The sequence below is a fragment of the Equus przewalskii genome, chromosome 9, assembly GCF_037783145.1.
Source record: "Equus przewalskii isolate Varuska chromosome 9, EquPr2, whole genome shotgun sequence".
Lineage (NCBI taxonomy): Eukaryota > Metazoa > Chordata > Mammalia > Perissodactyla > Equidae > Equus > Equus przewalskii.
The window spans coordinates 3485175-3501359 of record NC_091839.1 but is presented as its reverse complement, the minus strand read 5'-3'; the positions used below and the strand labels follow the sequence as shown (position 1 = coordinate 3501359).

The 16185-nt window shown below is 45.1% G+C and overlaps 1 long non-coding RNA gene across 2 annotated transcripts in view; it reads left to right on the top strand.

The window, feature by feature from the left end:
* The window catches only part of LOC139085428 (uncharacterized), a 170187-nt gene extending 155293 nt beyond the window's left edge, over positions 1-14894 (top strand). For both annotated transcript variants that reach the window (XR_011543687.1, XR_011543688.1), the window contains exon 8: positions 14481-14894. This is a non-coding gene — a long non-coding RNA (uncharacterized lncRNA). The remainder of the gene's footprint in view (positions 1-14480) is intronic.
* The last annotated feature ends 1291 nt before the right edge of the window (positions 14895-16185 follow it).

Here is a 16185-nt window from a genome sequence, read left to right as displayed (position 1 = left end):
ACTGTCCCCCGCAGTGCGCAGGCCTGGACAGTAGCGCAGGTGCCTGCGTCTTTCCTTGCCGGGGACTGGTGAATGCATATCTGACCTCGACGTTCTGCAGGCCTGGGAGTCTCGTTGTGAAGGCCATCCAAGACAAACTCGGCATTTGTTTAAACATACTGCCCTGAATTTGAAGTGAGCCCTGGGTCCGAATAGGCCGGGGGGTTGGAGCTTCGGGCTTCCCAAATCCGGCTGTAGAGTTATAGGATTTACTGAAACACAGGAATGCTCTGCTGTTCCTGCTCAGAGCTCCCCATGCCCGGTTATTTGTGTTACACATTTTCCCCATTAGAAATTGAAGCACGGCAATTAGAACACAACCCGGATTGTTCCACAGTTCGGGGTTTCACATGTCTACTTGGTAATTTCGTATCTGTAGCAGCTTTGGCGTAGCATCCTTAAAGAGCCTTCCTTGTTTGGATTTTTCTGGATAATGTTTTCCAGTTCAGGGCGACTGCTTAGAGGAGTACGAAAATGCTGGGCAAACTCAGATTTATTAGCCTCGCCATTCACACCTGCAGTTTCTCTCCATCCAGGTGTGGGGTTAACATAAGCCCCTCAGGTATTTGCAGAAATTCATTAGGAAAAAAGAGAGAGAAAAAAAAAAACCCAAATGCCTAATCAGAAATTACCTTCCTGGTAGTAAAACCTAAATTCATGAGAATTTATAAAAATAGATTTCTTTTAAATGCCAGGGAAGAGATTTGGAGGGATCTTGGCAGATTGGGATGCATGGAACCAACCTGCGCCAGGTCCTTCTTACGTTAATAAATATTCATTTTGTTTTTTTGGGGGGGATTCCAAGTACCAGGCAGAGGGTCCTTGTTGTAGAAGTCAGAGCTATTTCTACAGCAGGCGGTTTCGGATTCGTATCAGGTATCTTTTTCTAAAAATGTAACTCTTTCCTAACAACTCAGCCCTCCAGCGGGATACCTGCTCCAGGAGATGGATTCAGACACGGCCCATTCTTCCTGCGTGCGGCTAAGCAAGCCAGGTATGAAAATGGTCCTCTTTCCCCCTCAGAGCCACCTCTTTTTTTTTTCTGTGGACACTCAGAGAAAGCTTCATTCAATATTGATAGCGTTTCGATACATTAAAACCAACAGCAAGTCGGGAATTTTATATAAAATGTGTATAGATGGCATTTTTTCCCGGTTTCACCTTTTTTTGACCCAAAGAGTCCATATTTTAGGGAAATTTCATCTCCTTTCAAAGCCTGCAGTCGGTCTGGTTCTCACAGAATGCATGTCCAGTTGGTACCGAAATGGTTCCTCCCGAGATGTCTGTGAAAATGACAGTATTAGTATTATTTTAAAAATCTGTTTTCCACTTGTGTTCCATTTAGCAAATTTGGGGCTTGAAAATCCTTAAAATAATTTTCCTTCAGCTGGCAGAGAGTAACAGTGTTCGTAATAGGTAAAAATAAATGCTTTGTCATTCTAACAAATATTTTAAACCAAACCAGCAGATATCTTCCAAATATATTTCACTTAAATTTATATGAAAGACAAAGAGAAAGAGAGCACCAGCGAGCGAGCCTCAGTTGCAGCTGTTTCCAGAGTTTGGGCACAAATATTCTTTCATTCCTTTGCATGATTTCGATAAAATTAGGTCAAAGAAATGTTCATTTGGAAACAGTGCTTTGTCATATTATCTACAACACATGTCTAGCAAATTTATGAATCCAGCATTCATCGCGTGAAGTTCCAAATCCTAATGAATGGTTTAGACAGCATTGTCATCAATTTTCCGCAGGTGCAGCGGAGGCAATCAGTCACTTCAATCAAAAGGCTCAGTCAACTCGCGTGGCGCTGTCATTTTTTACACGCGGATTGCTGAAATTAACAAAAACGATCCCTCCCCGGGTGCCTTTACACCCTCCCGCCTTTGGGTGGCGCTTTTGAGCAGCGCTTTGCTGCAAGCGGAGCTGGCGATTTCGCAGCATTCTTTTTTCTTTCTTTCTTTCTTCTTTTTTTTTTCACTTTATACTAACATAATATTTCTTTTGTGATATTACGGAGATAAAATTGCACTGTGTGTTTTAACACACATTACAACAAACCTCTTAAGGCAAAAAAGTAAATTCATGCAAATGAGTTATAGAAAGTGAAGAGATCCGTCGTGGGGCGCGGCGCGGCGGGGCCCGCGCTGGGAAGGCTCCGGGTGCCGCCGCGGTTGTCGGGTTCTGGACTCCCTCGCCCTTTCCCCTCTCCGGCCACGCGTCACCCTGCAGTTTGGGCTCTCAACTTTGCAGCTGTTGCTTTAAGAGTTAAGATTGAAGAACCGGGCCAGCTGGTTCCTTTCACCTGTGTCTCCTCTGAGCTCACCTTCCAACAGTCTCTGGAAGTCTTCTCCAGGGCAGGCTTTACTGGTATGGGGAGAGGCACGTTTCCTTGCGATATGGGTGATGAGAATTATGTCCTTGCCTTTGCAAATACTGAGCTCTTCTCCTGCAAGGGTTAACAGCACTTTCAAACCCTCTCCTTTGCCTTAGAAGACTCATGAAAGGTCCGAAGAAGGAAAAGCTTTGGCTTTTTATATCAGTGAAAAATAACCTTGTTTCCAAAACCCTATAGTCCAAAAAGGATTTCAATAGTACCAGCAATATAAAGAGAAAACTGCAAGAGATGCTTTGCATGTGCCAAGATGAACACTCCCGTCTTTATCCCGAGAACACCACCAGGTGCCTTCTAAATCTTTGAAATATATGGACAGACAGAAAGCACTTAGCATCCGTTCCTCGGTGATGAATAGAGTTAACCTTTGTAGTTTGCCAAAAGTCAGTAAGTTTTTCTTTCCCATTTGTTCCAGCGGAATCAGGACTAGAAATGGAGGTAGGACCACATGAACTCTCATGTCCTGGCCTTTTCTGCTGGACGACAGTAGTCAGACTGCTCCCAGCAGCCAGAAGAGAGATGTGCTAATATTAACTCATTTAAATTATCAGGTTACTTTTATTGGCCGAAGCACTCAAATTTATTAAACTGGCTTGAAAAATATTTAGGTGTCTTTCCTTTGTAGACGTCATTAATGACCAAATTACCCCAACATTTCTGTGGCCACATTAAAAAACACACGTGTTTTCTGAAGAATGCAAATTCTAAGGAATATCATAAAAATGTACTTTTTAATAACTAGTCGTGTCACTTTGCAAATAGCTTTGATGAAAGATTCCTGCCCGCATAAAGTTGAAGCTACATCTGTGTCATCCATACTGCGTCTGTGATACCTTCCCTGAGAGAGCAATTAGGGGCTTGTGGAAGCTGGAGCTCTAGCTAATATTTGAAAGTACATGTGTGTCTGCAGCTAAGGGGAAAAAGGGCTGTGATCGGCTGTGAATGGAGAACAGACTTCTCACAACTCCCACCTTTCAGCCACTTGATAAAAAATGCTTTTGGGGGGTGCCTGGAGAGTCTCGAGGGGGTGGCTTTTCCGCTGAGAGATGAAGACTGCCACACAGGAGCCGGCTGGGCTTGCTGGAGGAAGCCTGCGTTTTGGCCCTCTTCGGAGGAGTTTGAAGTTAAATGGTCTTGTCTGCTTCTTCTCTTGTTTGTGTCACTTGTTAAAGATCCCTTGAAATGCACCATTACAGTTTGCGTGTAGCTTACTGCAACAGAACTAGTCAGTGTGCATTTCAGCTACCCTAATTTCCTATAAGGGCCTATGGAATAGATGTTTTCTTTTTTTTTTTATTACCAAAATATAAAAACATTTGACTTGCTATCAATCTTCAGGTAACTGTAGATCTTGTACTAAAAGGTGAAGTGAAATCGAGCGTCCATAAATCAAGCAAATGGATGCTCGGGAAAGAATCAACAACACATATAGTCAAAAATATATGTAGTCTTAAAGGAGCTGCTCTGTACTCTGTGTGCATCTTAATATTATGCTTTCCATGAGGCTGTTCTCTGTTTTACAGAGAAGGCAAATATTTCCATATTTGATTTCTTCTTTATCTTCCAATCCAAAAGAGAATTTCTTTGTTGTTGTTGTTATTTTCTTTCTAAAAGGAAAGAAATTAACATTTTTTTTTCACCCATGGATATATGTAGTGGAAAGATTGCCGCGTGTTTTGACTAAGCATGCAAAATGTTTTATTAATCAGAGCACCAGAGTAGAAATGAAAGCACTAGGTCTTTAAAAGTGCCGGGGCGTCCAGGTACACGGGGAGCTCCGTAAAACCGTTGACCAAGCACAATGTGCGCAGACAAATGTCTTCTCATTGTGTGATGCGTGAAGGCCATGATAGATGGCTCCTAACAACAAAGCGTGGCCACTGAGACAAAATTAGTGTTGTTTTAATTACCAGTGTCTGTAATGCTATCTATCCGTAACCGCCTGGAAGAGACCGTCGCGGAGGGTCAGAAGGCCACCAGAGCTCGTACCTCCACGCACGGCTCTTATCGGCTCCCCAGTCACAGCCGCGTGGTGAAAAAAAGTTTAATGCTTCACTCAAAACATTTACTTATAGCAAAAAAATTGTTTCTTGTTTAAGAGAAGTGCCTTTATCTTTTTCTTTCAACGGGAAGAAACAAGCAGATCTTATTAAATGCTATTTGGAGGTCAGGGTAATGGGCAGAAGATGGAACTGGCCTTGACATTCTTCAACGAAAGTTTACACTCCTGGAGTGGTGTTTTTTGTCAGTCACAAATAGCATGATGACACTAATAGGAAGGAAGATTCTTTATTTTTGAAACCTCCTTGAGCTGAGATGGGCCGCTCTTCAGACATTAGTAAGTGTGTATATTGTGAAGATGAAGTATATCCCTTACTTTCTGAGCTTGCGGGAGATGAAAGATAGGCCAGCTTTTGAAAATGGCCTGCGTGGCACATGCTATAAATGAGCAGGGAAAGCAATCGAGCTAATAGATTACAGTAATTATCCAATCTTTGGCTAGTTTGTATTGGCAAACTATAAATACAGTACACATTAGAACAAGGTGCTTACAGAATGTACATGAAAGGTCATTGTAATTTGCAAGTCGCTAGTCATTAGAATATGCTAAAAACCATTGCTTCGGGGCTCAGATTTTAATGATGAATACATTGATTATTAAGTAGCAGAGGAAAAATGTACAAGAGCTGCTGTGGTGTAATGATAGGTCGCTTTATTTTGGGAAGGAAATCAACTCAGCTTCAGAATGCATGCATTGAGGAGTATAATTGCAGTGAGGAAATTCCTCAGAGGAGCTTGGCACATATTAAAAGCAAAAACTTGAGACATGTTTGTGATAAGATTACTAATAAATCTCTGGTAAGTCTTAGACTCCTGACAATAATACAGCAACAGAGTACTTCATCTTCTGCAAGCTTTAGAATTTAAGATCAGTCACAAACAATCTAAATTACGACTGATGCTCGGCAGATGCAGTACTGGACGATGTTGCTCGTCATAAATCTCTCGTTCCTTATATGCAAATTAAACTCCATTTTAAAAGATAATTTTTCACATGGTGATCGCCTTTATTTGCGAAATGCTGGTGATTTTTAATGGGGAGAGAACAAGCCAGGCTCCAGATCCGGGAATGATTTCGTTCCAGAGGGGCTGCAGGAGCGCGTACTGTGCCACCGACTTGGGAGAGAACTTAGAGACCAAGTTGGGCTTCAACACGGCCTCGCTGTGCCCAGCAGCTGCCTTGGCGTCCGGCTCTAGGGGTTCCCTGGGTTCCATCTCCACTGCAAGGCTCTCTGACTTTTTTATTGCAGGGTGGGGTGCCAATTCCTGCCTGTTCTGGGATGGAAGCTTTTTCTCTAACAGCCCACTGCCCCCGCAATGCAAACTCTGCCCGCCAAGCGCCTGTGTCCCGTGCCTCGGTTCTCCCAGTTGGCACAGGATCCCTCACTGGACTCTCCTGAGTCTCGTTTTCCAAAAGGGACGTCCACGTGAAAATGGGCCTGTAGTCCTGAGCGCCGTGCCAACCGTCGTTTCTTTGTTTGTTTGTTTGTTTGCATTTTGGAGGTAAAGCAGCTTACGTCTGTGTCCTGATAGATAGAGTGGGAAAGGCTCGTTTCTCTTCATCACAGCCTGTACTCTTGAAATGTTTGTCTCTCAAGCACTGAATTTTTATTGCAGAGCTGTTGGTGGGAAACTTGGAAAGAATAAAAAGAGTTTTAAAAGCCTTTTCTGAGGTCCATCATTCCACTGCGTCACCCACCGATGCCTGAGGTTTACGGGAAAGGCTCGCCTCTTGGGTGGAGCCAGGGGCGGTGAGACCGCGGGGTGCTGAGGCCTCTTCAGGGCCCCAGGGACAGTGATGCTGGCTGTCATTGATCTGGCAAAAGAGCAAAGCAAGGGGGTTTTCACACCCTCCTGGGCTCACCAGGGCAGCTTGGCAGTGGGTTGCTTGGGCAGTTTCACTCTCTGTGTGCCTCCAAAGAAATGTCAGAACTGAGTGGCAGGGTGGCCAGTGTGTTCCCTTCTTGGCAGCGGCACCAGACTGGAAATCTGGGTCCAATCAGGGGCTGAGTCAATGCCTGTTTCCCCCTGGTTCTAGGGAGAAGAGACTCCCACTTATTTTTCCGTTGTTTTCTTGGATAGATGGTGGCAGGTCTCAAGGAAGGGTTATGAAGTCTGTATTTGTGCTTCTCTTTGTTTATCTGTCATTCTGCCCCCACACCTACCCTGCATACACACACACACACACACACACGCACACACACATATTCTTCAAGTCAGTGGACTTCAACCAGAAACCAAGTGCTTGTTGATGAGTGCTGATGAAACCTCTTCCAGGAGGAAGGGACCGATGGCTCCTCGGGGGTGGATGCGGTGAGAACCAGGTGGTGCAGCACATCCCTCTGGGTCCTGTGCAGCCAGTGATTTCATCAGCCTGTGCATTAAGCGGCAACACCGCACGAGGGTAAGAATATAAATATGCTTTACAATTCTCAGCTTCCTATCATAAGAATACTTCCTGAGTGGATGTAAATTTACAACAGGTGCTTATCAAATGTGAAAATGCTTGCAAATCAGAAACAAACTTTAGGGCTGTGAACATATTTCAGTGATGGCTTTTGCAAGGGCTGTGCTCAATGCCGAGCAGTAATGTTGTTCCTCTTTAGTTTCGACATGAGGTGTCTTTCCATGGTTTGCCACAGGGAAAATTATGATGGCTGAGCCTCAGATTCTGGTGTTAAGATGCAGATTTGTTTAATAAAATCTATATTTACCATTGGGGCACAAATATTGCCAATATGCCCTGAATTCACAGGAGAGATCTTTACCATCAGAAGAACTAATATTTTCATTAATTGTGTGTTTCTACCAGAAGGCAGGCATCTTTGAACCATCTTTGCAGAGTCCATGATAGAAACATTTTTTACCTGTCCCGTTCTTGAGGACTGAAATGTGTTGAATCCATAAAATAAGAAGATGGCTTCTTTTCCTGGTTTGCCTGCCCTGAACAGTGAATGCCTCAGTATAATTGGGCTTTGTATGTTTTTTTCTGAATTGCACTTTTTTTTTTTGCAGCTTTAAAATAGTCCCCACCCCTTTGCCCCCCAAATCTTTCAGGTCTCCTTGCAAGATGTACTTGTTGTGCACGGAGTAATTAGCCTGTTACAGAGATATTAATTAACACGTTGGAAATGTTTCCTTTATTAATGAGAAATTCACACATTCTATTTAAATTAATTTGTATAGTTTAAAATTAATTTATCGTGGCCTTTGATGACCTCAAATCCACTAAGACAAAACTGGAGTATTGTACTAACTGTTAAACCATTCATTAAACATTTTATGCAAATAGTGTTTGTTTATAAACAAATTAACTGCAAGGATTTTCAAAACAGGTGCTGTGTTGTGAATGCGTACTAAATGATGTGGTACTGAAAGAATTAATTAGACCTTCAGATGTAATTAGTTGCAATAATTTGCGTGATTAGCGGCTTGGTTAAGAAGTAAGACACACACATTGTAATGCATGGGAGAGTCGCTGCAGTGGTTTTGTCTTTCATATGGTGAGGATGAGTCTTTTCCATGTTTAGGAAATTTTTCAAAAAATTGCTGACATAGCTGGAGTTAATTGCCAAGTGTCCTGTGGGGGCAAACGGTGGTGGTGTTTTTTTCTCCCTTATCGTCTTCCAACGTGTAGCCACTGGGTGTTCTGCTGTTCGCTCGCACCTTTATGAATTTTTAAAAGAGAAAGTTGTTAACCCCAGATCTTTTCATCCCCAGAGGAAATGACGACACTTAACACTTTGAGGGTTAAAAGACAGAACACAATTATTATAAGCTGAATGAAACATGGCCTGCATTTTCAGATCGGCTGTTATCGCTCAGGGAATAGCCGCAGTCATTGTTTTGATGTCGCAGTGGAAGTGTCTTGCCTGTTCTTTCAGAAGATGGGCTGCCACTGTGAACAATTTAGTCCGATGGCCAAGGAGACTGGCGATCGTCCCTGCTGATGGCTCGTTTGCAGGATGCTGGTGTTCTAGAGGCCAGGCCACCGAGAGGCCTGGACCACAGCATTCAACTGGGTTTATTCTCTAGGGCCATGATGCTGTGACATGGTTCTCCAAGTCTCGGGGACCTTCCGACGCCTGCCCTCTGTGCCCCAGGGCTTCACACAGCGAGATCTTGCTTCGGAGAATGCTGGTGATGGACAGACTAGAATTTTTCATTGATTCATTCATTCATTCATTCATTCTTTCAAAAATCTTCTTTGTGTGCTCTGGGGATGCAGTAGTGATTGATACAGATGAGGTTCTTTTCTGATGGAGCTTCGTGTGGGGCAGAGACAAATAGATGATATGTTTCAGTTCATTTCAGCTCTGAAGAAAATAAAACACAGTAATCTGGTGGAGAGTCACTGAGAGGGATGGAGAGAAACTGAGTCTCTGCAGTCGTTCAGGGGCCTTGAGGGGGTCCTCCTTGCTTGCAAGGTTCGCTCCATTCTATTTTAATGTGAAAGCTCTATAACTGTGATACATATTAATTTTTTGTGTGTAGGTGTATTCAGTGACACAGTAGACACATAAATACTCGGCAAGGGGCCTCCTGGTGAAGTAGGCTCTCAATAAATGACTGCTGGATATGAATGGGAATCTTGCTTGACCAGACCCATGTGCACATTCTTGTGATTTTGACAAGTTCTAGAGAAGAACTTGGATGACTGCTTCTCATTCAAGCATGTACTTCCTTTTGCAGCTGCAATGAGCAGCTGTCACTCTTGTGCCCTTCCCTAGGCAATCCTATGCAGAAGGAGAGAGGGTAGGGGTAGTGGGTGATTGGGGCAGACCTGGGGTCTAAAATAAGTTGGTTAAATGTGTGTGTGTGTGTGTGTGTGTGTGATTGTGCCCTACTCTTCCTGAAACCTGTTAAATGATAGAAGGTCTTGAAATGAGTGAGTTTCACATTTTATGAAAGGATCGTTTGCCGAAGATTGGCTAGTCCACCCGCTACCAGGCAGAATGACCTTGGGTAGCGCCAGGATGATGTCTGAGTTCCCTTCTGGCTCTGGAAATCAATGATTCTACTCTGGGCCTTGGAGACATTGAGGATCAGTGATGAAAACTTGTGAGCTTCTGTAAGACCAAAGCCTTGCCTCCTCTGAATTTCTTGGCCGTGTTTGATTCAGTCCACCCTCATTTTCAGCTGCTGTTTGCAAAGCAGTCTTTAAAATAGGCCCTTTTTCGATGATGTTTGAACTTGCACAAAATTAACATTTGCGTGTCATCAGGAGCCGCAGTGCATCATTCTGGGCAGTGAAGGATGAAAAGTCAAAGAATGTGGGCTGCTTGATTAAAACGAACAATCAAGGAAAGTTCTGAAAGATGGATACATAGAGCTGGCCCGTTAATTTATGTGGACTCCATTCCAATTGCAAAGGGACATTTTTTTTCCCTCGGAAACTTTTAAGAAATTAGGTTTTAAAGCTGAACTGGTGCACCACTCAACTTAAAATAGAAGAGAATTTGATTTGATGCTGTGCCTTTCCCATTCTGGCACTCTGTAATATTGCACGTCAGGCGCTCCTGGCTGCCGGGCTGTGGGGAGGCAGGGCCGATCTGAATGGTTCCTGAGAAGGTGATGAACGACCAGCCCCTTTACTCAACACTTGGAGAAGCACTTCCTGAGGGGTTTTAAAGCCTCTCTCCTCTGGGCCTTTGCACATCCGACCCCTCCTTGGACTGTGATCATTGACAAATATGTATTGAGGTCTTAGGAGCCCTGCCCACGAATGCCATCCCGTCCTTCAAGATTCAACCTGAATGTTGTCTTCTACTCCCCAAGGTATCGTTAGTAGTTTCTCCTGCTAAAAATAACCTGCATGGTAGCATTTATATATTATTATGCTCTGTTCGTGGGTGTCCTTGGGAAAGCACCTGGCCTTTATGGGACGGCACCTGTACTGTATCTGTGCAATGGAGCCGCCCAGAGAACTGCCTGAAGGCAGAGCAAGGGAGCACAAACCAGGTGGCGGGCATGCAGGCTCTTGACAAAAGTCAGCATGCCTCCTGCTCCTTCAGCCTCTGCTTGGGGAGGCGAGCCGATTGGCGGCCAAATAAGATCCACTTTCTTCCCATGGGCTTGCCTTAAAGTCTTTCTCTCCCAGCCTAGAGGAGGGATTAATGACTCATCATGGATGGTCCCGTATGTCAGATATTCTTGAAATTGCACCTGACTGCAATAGTTATTGCCTTTTGAGAGCATACTCAGTGTTCACATGCTACCAAGCAAGACCCAGAGAATAACGCAAGCTATTCTCCATACTGGGGCATTACTTCTCTGTCCTGAGCCTCTGTTTCTCCCGTTGTAGAATGAGCAGTTCTGGTGCATTGGAGTTCCTTCCCACTCCGATACTTAGGAGCCTATATTTGGTCTTGAAACACTGATAGAACCAGGGGATAAATTAGCCCAAAGTATTTCCTTTGCCCTCCTTATGTCCTCTTTAATTTTTGGTTACACACGTATTGTGGGTCATTCTCTCTCTCTCTCTTTTCACTGTGATGTATGAAAAAACACTATTTAAAATAGACCCTGTAGAATAATGTTTGGATTTGAACAGAATTCTATCAAATATGTACTTAAACACGTTTGGGGTGAAAATGATTTGAAAAGGGGATATTCCTTTAGACTGAGGTAGCTGCAGCTGGAGAGAAGTTGCAAGGAAGAAGGAAGTCTCTAAAGAAATCCAGCGCATCGTTTATGATCTGGCTGCCTAGGACACAGGAATGGTGACTCTTTGGTGGGAGGGTTTGGGCGATGCTGAAAACGAGGAAATAATCTGAACAACCACAATGATTAATACTAACACTCGTCTTCAAAGAGCCATGAGATCTTTAGTATCTACAAAATATATGAGGCTTCAGTTGAAGTTTTTATCGGAGAGAGGCATCTGGGGCTCTATTTCATCTTCACTCAGCTGAAGGCAACCTTGAGAGCTGGATGGAAGGGGGTTGAGGTGGGCGGAGAGAGGTCCAAGGATGGAGAAGCAATATTCTTGCAGAGGTGCCTTAGGAAACTTGGTGTCCTGTGTTGGCTTGTAGAAAAATATGTTAGGTGAGGCCACTGATTTGAATGGCATCACTCCTGGGTGTTGGTTTCACCTGTACCCTTTTCTTGACTGGGCAACCTTTCTAGGACTTGATTTGTATACTGATAACATAGGAATGGCGAGCTCTGCCTTGCAGGGTTGTTGTGAGGGATAGATAGATTACATGGAGCAGGCACTCAACAAGCGCGTTGTTGTTAATCATATTGATGTCATCCCCTCTGGTTTTCAAATGCCCATTCCAGTTGGGGTCTGTCTTTTCTCTGCCTCCTCACGTTCTTTTGAAGAGCTAGTTGCTTTTCAAAGGAGCTAGCGATGGACTGTGTCTCAGTTACATTGTGGGTTCTAGCCTGAACATCTCCAAATGAATATTTTGGAAATACAAAGAGACAGAGTTAGAGGTATGAGAAGACTAGCATTGAGAGAAAGCTCAGAGAGAAGCCATGTCATCTGATCAATGTAGGAATTCACTGCTCTTGGCTTGAAGATGGGGTTATGAGCTATGTTCCTTGATTCAGTCAAAGTCCCTGGTGGGTGGGTTAGGGGTGAACCTGTCCAGAGAAGTGTGTCCTCACCAAGCAACCGCTTGGTGTTTCTCCTTGGAAAATCCTTTCCACATCCGAGGTGCCAAGGATGACTCACCTGACCCCAACCTTTCATCTAATTTCTTTTGGGGTCACTCGATGTGGAGCCTATGCTTGGTATTTCCTCCCATTGGCAAGACGGAGGGGATGCTGGAGGAAAAGTTTCTCTGATTCCTAAGCATCAGCAAATTCGAGGACATGTCCGGAGGTAATTGTATTAGGCAACATGCTAGTCCTTCTCTAATGGTCTTTATGAGCCCCAATGATAAAATGTGTATGTTCCAATGATTATAGGAATTTTATTTTCATCTGGTTTTATATTGCTATAAATATTTTGCATTTACCAAATAAAGTGGTTGCTATGTAGAGATCATAACTTCTGGGACCTAAATTTGCTTCAGATGATAGGCAAATTATAGACTACAATATGTGATCAAACAGCAGTATGGGGAACTTAAATAGAGTGAGCCCTGAGGACTGAGGCTGCTTAAAACTATGGGGGATGGAATAAATGGGAGTTTTAGCAAAGCTATCGCTGATTCCAGCAGATAAATTATGCTCTGCCTTTTTGTATCTCTTTGGGACTGTACTACATAAATTATGACCAAATATAATTTAGGCTATCAGCCTATATTTCTGAACATCCATCTTGTACATTTTAAGTACAAAATTACCATTTTGCAGAAGTATAAAATTGAGACAAATTTTTTTCCATCTGTGCATTTAACTTCTGCATACTTTATAGCAGCTAAAGGGTTCGAGAGGACCTCATTACCATCCGGAGGGGACGTTAGCCCCACGACTATATAACTGTATTAAGATCTACATAAACGAGAATAAAGTTCGAGGGACAGTAGAATGTGGAATTATATATTCTTTCTTAAATGGAGATGTAACTTTTATATAAAACTGCTCATCTCTGCTTTCCTGAATAAGAGTAACTGTTTATAAATTCAAACTTGCTGATGAAGGAGTCTGTGTTTATGAAAAGCCCTTTCAAAACATGGAGAAAAGAGCGGCCTCTCATTGGTAAAGGGGGTCTGTGTGAGCACTTTCCCTCCAGAGACCTCTAGGCTCTTGGTCTGGACTTGAAGTCTGGTGTGGTCCACACACATGACCCTTGGAGCCCCATGTTACTGTCACCCAAGCACCGACTACCTCAGATTTCTGAGTGACGTCAAGTGGGGACCTTGGATAGCTCTTGCGCCCGCCCATCTGGGATAAGGCATGGGCTCCTTGCTATGACTTCGGGTCACTGGCTTCTCAAGAGACCAGGGTGGGGCTGGGGGGCCATACTTGGCTAAGAAGCAGTGAGGACAGGAAGAGGGGAGCACGGTAGTTTCTTTCCATCCGCCTGGCAAATGGAAGCCTTCAAGGTGCTCGGTAAATCTCGGACCAGGGACCAGAGCAGCCTACAGGCTGGGTTTCCTCGAGACTCTGTGTGACACGACTCTGATGACCATCGTGGCATCTGAGGATGGCTTTTCTAGCGTTGGCCTGCTGGTTATCTGAGCTGCAATGGAGCGTCTGTGGTCCATACTGTGGAGCGATGGCAGAGGGCGCGACGTGAGACTCACAACCCCTTCAGGCCAAGTGGCCAGCGCCGTTTCACCTTCAGCTCACAGCCCCTCACTCCCTCGCATACCACAAAGAGGTTTTTGAAGGATCTCAGTGAATTTTCTCCCTCAATCTTTCTTTGCTTCTGTATATGACTTCTTTCCCCATCCTCCTCTCAAACTACTTTTTCATTTATTTTCCCCATGTCTTTTCTTTCTTCCTAGATGTGTGTCTTTTCTGTTCTGCTTTGTTTGTCTCTTTCTCGGCCCCCCGTCTTCCCCACCTTCCCCCAGATGACCAAACTGCAAAATGAATGCATATTTCAGCCAACAAGGTGGCTCACTGGTCTGGTCAGCTCTTGTTCGGAGCAAGTTCTTTCCCGAAGGAGGTTCCCCCAACTTAAGCCTTCAGGCGCTGCAGTGCAGGTGGAGAGAAAAGATGACCAGGTGCACAGAGAACAGTTGGTCAAGGGCTCCTGGCCAGCTGGAATTTTGGATGTAACTCCTGGGGGATGTTCAGACCTGGGAGCGATGACCCTGGATACTAGTAGGATTTTGCATGTGCCACATTATGTGTTAGACTCCTGTTTCCTCATGAGTGTGGGGACAATCAAATGAGATCTGAGGGAAGAAGAGCTTTGAGAAGGGTTGGGCGCCTGGCCTTGCTCTGTGGGGTTGGCTTCGGGAGGACGAACATCCTAGGTCTGTTTGCCGTGACCACACTGCTCCAAGAAGCCATGGGAAGAAACTTCTTTTATGGGTGAGGTGTTCATGTCTAACATTGTGGATTTCTCCTTTTCTGTAGGGACAGAAGCTCTCGGGGCTCCTGGGGGCCTGTACCCAGGATGGGCTCTTCAGAAGGAGTTCAGGGCCACTGTAGGACCCAGCACTGTCTTGAGCTCCCTGATTCCAAGTGGAAATGGTCCAGCAGAGGAGCCTCAGCTTTTCCATCATTGACAAAGGGATTGGAGGAGAAGGTGACAAGAAGAAGAACGCACTGGAAGCTGAGAATCAGGCTCTTGAAAGCCCCGAGGCCACCCCAGCCTCAGGCGGGTGATGTCAACTGGATCATTCCTTCATTCACTATTCAATGAATGTTTATTGAGGACCTACTATGAGCCAAGCATGTTCTACTTCTAGGTCTGAGATAGACCTCGAACTTTCAGACCACCAGATAATACATAAGTAGGAAATGTAATAAATAAATTAAAAAATTCCAGTTTGTGATAGCTGCCATTCATATTTTCTTGAGAAATCAAACAGAACAACCATTTAGAAAGTGACTGGAGCGGGCAGCTTCCCTAGAGCGGGTGGTGGGAAGTCCCCTCTGAGAGGTGACAGATGAGCCTGAAAGTTGAGAAGGAGACAGCTATGCAGAGGGGACCAGCGGAGGGAGCCACATGAGGAGGGCCCAGCTGAGGACTGTGAAGACACCATCCTCGCTGGCTGCGCCCTCTGTCCCTGGCTTCCTCGTCATAGCTCTGATGGGAACCGCCTTAGAGCCTTGAATCAACTCCACTCTCCCAAAGTCACATAGCTGGTAAGTCACAGAGGGGACGTCTGAAGGCAGGTTTCCTGGTTCAGACTTCCCCCCACTGGCCCCTCTGAGTTTCCAGGCCCAGATGAAGCTTTCAAGAGGTGTGACAGAGGGAGGCAAGGGCTGTGCATCATCTCCGTGGTCAGGATGCTGCAAACCAGAGGCAGCGATTTTGAGAGCTGGTTCACATCAAACCTGTTTAAGGAGCATGCTCCTTCCGATGGCTGCCTCCTAGCACTCTCCCAGGGCCTTGACATTACACAGCTACAGGGGTTGCCCCATTCCGAGTGACGTGTATGAGAATGGAGCCTGCCCTCTCAACCAGGAGTGGAGCCACCTCATGGCTCACGTGTGCCCTGGAAACACTGAGTTCAGAGGAACTGGAGGCCTGCTCCGCCCCTTCATCAACAGTCAGTCCTCTCTAAATCAAGGGCTCAGATTCAGAATGGGCACAAGTGGAGGTCAGCTTAGAGCAAGGACTGATGGACATGGCCACGCAGTATCATGGGAGAGGGGGGTGGCTGACTCTGATCCTCTCTCAAGAGCCCGAGGTGTCACCCTTGGTGGAGGCTGGGTTATCAGAACTGAGATCAACTCTCACCACTTGCAGGTGCAGGGGGAACTAACCATTAATTGGACGTGAGAAATATAGTGACCTTGACCTGGAAATGCACCCATTGGTGTTATCGGCATACTTTATCCCCATGGTCAATCACCCCAGGAAGCCAGACTGTAATCTGAAACCACCTTATCAAATCACCATGAAAAAAATCATAGACACTGGGCCCTTATCATGAGCGCATTCTTCTGCTGAAGGCAACTGGAGATGTCCAGCCAGTTTGGACCTAAGCCTGAAGTCTGTGGGAAGAGTTTGGGCTGGCGCCTGGGGTGGCAGCTAAAGCTGTGAGGGGGGAGTGTGAGGAAGAAGGCAGGGTGGCTTGTCAGCGGAAGCCTGGGGAACAGCAACATCAAG